Source organism: Diceros bicornis, chromosome 29, assembly GCF_020826845.1.
Source record: "Diceros bicornis minor isolate mBicDic1 chromosome 29, mDicBic1.mat.cur, whole genome shotgun sequence".
Taxonomy (NCBI): Eukaryota; Metazoa; Chordata; class Mammalia; order Perissodactyla; family Rhinocerotidae; genus Diceros; species Diceros bicornis.
This window is the reverse complement of record NC_080768.1, coordinates 18,733,741-18,739,175: the sequence shown is the minus strand read 5'-3', so window position 1 is coordinate 18,739,175 and position 5,435 is coordinate 18,733,741. Positions and strand designations below refer to the sequence as shown.

The following is a 5,435-nucleotide window of genomic DNA, read 5'->3' as shown; positions in this document are numbered from 1 at the left end:
GAGTCTAGTCTTGATTCTAATTTAACTAACTAGTTAACTTGGAGCAAACCACTTACCGTCTTTGAACCTTGGTGAATAAATTTCAAAAATTGTAAACTGGCGTGAAACATTAATTATTGCCCTTATTATGATGCTTTACTGTATACAGTTATATGCTATATATGTATATTAGATATATACATGTGACATGAGTTGGGGATATTTTGTTTCATTTTGTTTGGGGTTTATGCATTGCTTATTAACTGTATAACCTTAGGCAAAATGCTTGACCTAATTATAGTTTCTGTCACATGTAGGTATTTAAAACTAGAAATTATTGATATAATTTTTCTCATGTAGTTTCATATTTTTTAGCTTTTTAAATATCACACATTTTAAAGATTCTATCTAAACCTTCCATTCTTCATTTTTAGTTCTAAAACCAAAAGAAGAAGGATAACATATACATTTCTACTATCGGGCTCTGTATCATTATCCTTATACCACCAGCACTGGATGCAATAGAGAGTTTGAACTTATTGGGAAAAATTGTGACTCAGATGTAGAAATGAGTCATATCAAGTACTTCTCAGAAAAGTGTGCTATGAGAATGAATGGTCACACTTTCTACAGCAATAGATCACTAGGCATAAGGGAGCATGCTCTTGTAACATCAGTAATTTTTCTAAGTAGATCAGGATCTCCTGTCATCTGTGAAAGAGACCATCTTTAACTCTGTTTGCCATCATTTCTGGTAGAAAAATGTGGAAGGACTCTGATCTCATATTAGGTTCCTTTAAAAATTAAATGCTATTGGCAGAAATACAGAAATTGGATTGGTGAACAACTGCCAAGCTCGTGATTGTATATTTAAATAAATGATAATAGATTTAAAATAAATATTACTATATATAATTAAAGTGTTTTACTCTGATTTAATTTTAATATACCATTATGTGTTCATATTTTAATGTAATTTCCATTGCATTTTTGTGTAACTTTTTTAGCATCTTTTTTGTTATATTGACACACTATAAAATTAACCATTTGAAGTTTACAATTCCATAGTTTTAGTATATTCACAGAGTTGTACAAGCATCACCACAATCTAAGTTTGGAACATTTTTATCAACTGATAAATCAACCATATCCATTAGCATTCACTCCATAATCCTTCTTCCCCCACTCCCTCCAGCCCTAGGCACCAGGCCAATATACTTTCTGCCTGTGATGAACATTTTATATAAACAAAATCACACTATATGTGATCCTTTGTAACTGGCTTCTATCACATAACATAATGTTTTCAAAGTTCATCCATATTGTAGCATGTATTGGTACTTTAACCCTTTTTATTGTAAAATAACATTCTATTATATGGATATATCACATTTTATTTATCCATTCATTTGTTAAAGGGCATCTATGTTTCACTTTTTATTTTGGATAATGCTACTATGAACATTCACGTACAAGTTTTTGTTTGGACATATATGTTCATTTCTTTCGGGTGTATACCTAGTACGGAAGTGCTGGGTCATATGGCAACCAAAATATTTCCCAAGTGGCGGCACTGCTTTGTATTCTCACCAGCAATGAATGAGGATTCAAACTTTTCTATATCCCTGTCAACACATGTTATTGTCTGTTTCTTTGATTATGGTCATCCCAGTGGTTGTGAATTAGTATCTCATTGTAAGTTTGAGTTGCATTTCCCTAATAACTAATGATGTTGAGCCTCTTTTTATGTGCTTGTTGTCCATTTGTGTATTTTCTTTGGAGGAATGCCTGCTCAGGTTCTTTGCCCATTTTTACATCAAGTTGTCTTTTTATTATTGAGTTGTAAGGGCTCTTTATATATTGTAGATGTAAACAAGTCTGTTATCAGATATATGATTTTTTAAAATATTTTCTCCCATTCTCTGGGTTGTCTTTTCTTTTTCTTGTTGGTATCTTTTGCAGCATAAAATTTTTAATATTAATGAAGTCCAATTTATTTTTGTTGTTGTCATTGTTTGTGCTTTCGGTGTTACATCTAAGAAACCATTGCCTAAACCAAGGCACGAAGATTTACATCTATGTTTTCCTCTATGACTTTTATACTCTTGCTCTTACATTTAATGCTAAAATCCATTTTGAATTAATTTTTGTGAATGATGTGTGGTAGAGGGACCAAATTTATTCTTTTGCACGTAGAAATTCAGTTGTCCAAGCACCATTTCTTTAAGACTATTCTTTCCCCATTGATTGGTCTTGACACTCTTGTCAAAAATCAATGGACTATAAACGTATGGGTTATTTGTGAACTCACAGTTCTTTTCAATTGATCTATAAATTTATCTTTATGCCAGGATCACACAGTCTGGATTACCGTAGCTGTGTAGTAAGATTTGAATTCAGGATTTGTGAGTCCTCCTACTTTGTTCTTGATTTTGAAGATTGCTTTGATAATCCTAGGTTCCTAACATTTCCATATAAATTTTAGAATTAGCTTGTCAATTTCTGCAAAAAATCTTGAGGCCCTCTGGTGATTCACTGCAGCCCTTCCTCCCAAAGTGGCCACCTCTTCCTGCCCAAGCTGCCTCCGTGACTTGGGCAACTCTGGGAAAAACATGGTGCGCCCTCAATTTGTGAACAGTGTCAGACAGCTCTCAACTCAAATGACTCAGCTTTGTGAACTGATCAACAAGAGCAAGGAACTCCTTGTGAAGAACTTACCCCATCTGGGCACTGTGCTTGGGGCTCTGAATGTACCAGAACACTTCTTGGGGTCCTTGCTGTTTTGTTTGCAAAGTTTTCTATGCCTAGTATTCCTGACTTGGAAACATTATTCTTACAGCCATAGCTTTTCATCAGTACTTGTAATGGAGAGCATATTCAATATGCAACACGTACTTTTGCTGGGCTTTGCCATCAGTTAACAAATGCACCTGTGGAAAGCTAACAGTCCCTGGGAGGAATTGGCATCCTTAAAGTAGCCATAGACAAGCTGCAGATGAATACAAACCAGCTGATCTCAATACATGCTGATCTCTGCCAGCTTTGTGTGCCGGCAAAATGCTTTACATCTATCCTCCCATATCTTGACACTGATATGATGGATATCTGTAAAGAGAATGGAGCTGTATTAATCGTGTTTTTTATTTTCTGTATTTTGACAATCTTGGGACCTTGTGGACCCCAGGAGAGACTGCCCCTCCCAGGGTTAGCTAATTCCTAGAGATAGCTAACAACTTGCCTGTGAGCATGCCTTTAATATGCAAACCAATCATTCCCTCTGTCTGTACCCCCTTCTGTCTTGTTATCAGACTCCTGCAGTTGGGAACACTATCCTCCTGCCCTAAATCACTCCAGAGCCTGGTACAGGACAACTAGGGACCATCCCTACAGCCTGGAGCCTGCCAAAATCATTCAAACTATCTATTCCTAACCTGCTTAGCTTGCCTACTCCATCTTGCCTGTTTTTCCTTCAAAAACTGCAATAAAGGCTCTGGGCCATGCTTTTCCCATGCTCCTTCTGCCACCTGATTGACCCTAGTGCTTCTCTATGTGGCCCTGCGTCAAGTGGCATGCTTCCTTCTCTTGGGAATTATAAGCCACAGGCCACCTTTTAAATGGCAATCATCTGATCTGTTAGCTTCACCATACATGCATAAGAACAAATTCCCAGCTACATTGAAAAACAAGAGCCTATGATGCAAAGCAGTTGTCATATTATTCTTATTATGGAGGGGTGATCTACACCAAGTTGAAGAGCATTTTACTTTTCTAAACAGGCTAAACATACCCCTGCCATGGTGATCAGTCATAACGCTGTTGGAGTCAGGTAAGAAGTGTGTTCCAGGTTCTCTGATATTGGCAAAGTACAATAGCTACCAAAATATACTTCTCAAATTATGCGTAGATTCATTAAGACCCTTAGGATGTATACTACATATACATAATGTATACTATGAGTTAGTACAAATTTATTCAACCAATAATCTCTCAGAACTCTGAAACCTGACAACAATTATAGTGAAATGTTTACATGATAGCAGCACGGGCCTGGTGAAGCAGAACTTGTCATCTCTTTATAAGAAGAATAGTGAAAAGTTTGCAAAGACTTTTTAAACATTGTCTTTATGAGATATGACAAGTTGTATCCAGTTATCTGGACCTCAAGAGGCAGAAAAATATAAATTAAACGTGATAGAAGATAGTGAAACTTTTGCAAGTGTTAATCAAAAGGATGGTAGGATCAATTTTTATAATGACTCTGAAAAATGTAATAGGTAACCCAAGTAGGCTTCACAACATTCGGATCAGGAAAGGTTGAAATACAGAGAGCTTGATGAGCCACTGAAAACCATGGATCAAGAGATTGCAGTGAATTTCTAAAAAGAGTGTGGGATGACAACAAGCTAAATCAGTAAGCAAACCATGCAGTCACTCTTGCAATTCTTTGCACAAATTAGGGATTCACTGCCAGTGGCAAGTGTTAGTGTGGCAGAGAGGACCGAGACTCTTTCGCCTGGAAATTAGGAGATTACATATTGTTTTGACATCTTCAGTCTTATATACTTTCAGACACCCTTCTCTCCGCAAAGGAAGGAAAAAGATTCTCAAACTTCAAAGTATGTAATGTATTTATTTATGCTTAGATTCATATTATTGCATTGTCTACCTTTTTGTTTTAGATTTTTAGAAAACCTTAGATTTTTATAATAATTGCTTTGAATCTGTAGATGAATTTGAGGAATTTATTACTTTGCTATTGCTGCTGTAATAAATTACCATGAACATAGTGGTTGAATACAGCACAAATTTATTCTCTTACAGTCCTGAGGTCAGAAGTCCAAAATAACTTTCCATTAGCTAAAATCAAAGTGTCAGCAGGGCAGGTTCATTCTGGGAGCATTGGGGGGAAGAGTCTATTTCCTTGCCTTTTCAGCTTCTAGTAGTTGCCTCTATTCCTTGGCTTGTGGCCCATTCTTCAGTCTTCAAAGTTTATCACTCTGTTTCTGCTTTGGTAATCTCATTGGCTTTTGCTCTGACTGACTCCTCCTGTGAGCTTATATGGACCATTGTAATTACATCCAGATAATCCAAGATAACCTTTCCATGTCAAAAGCCTTAATTAGGGGGCTGGCCCCGTGGGATAGTGGTTAAGTGCGCACCCTCTGCTGTTGGCAGCCCAGGTTTGGATCCCGGGCGGGCATCGATGCACTGCTTGTCAGGCCATGCTGTGGCAGTGTCCCATATAAAGTAGAGGAAGATGGGCACGAACGTTAGCCCAGGGCCAGTCTTCCTCAGCAAAAAAAGAGGAGGATTGGCATGGATGTTAGCTCAGGGCTGATCTTCGTCTACCCTCCCCCCCAAAAAAATCCTTAATTAAATCACATCTGAAAAGTCCCTTTTGCCATATAAGGTAACATTCACTGGTTCCAGGGATTAGAATGTGGACATATTTGGGG

General features: G+C 37.2%; 1 pseudogene; it reads left to right on the top strand.

Annotated features, from left to right (window-relative positions):
• The first annotated feature begins 2,609 nt into the window (after window positions 1-2,609).
• On the top strand, window positions 2,610-4,603 carry LOC131393876 (COP9 signalosome complex subunit 3-like; annotated as a pseudogene).
• The last annotated feature ends 832 nt before the right edge of the window (window positions 4,604-5,435 follow it).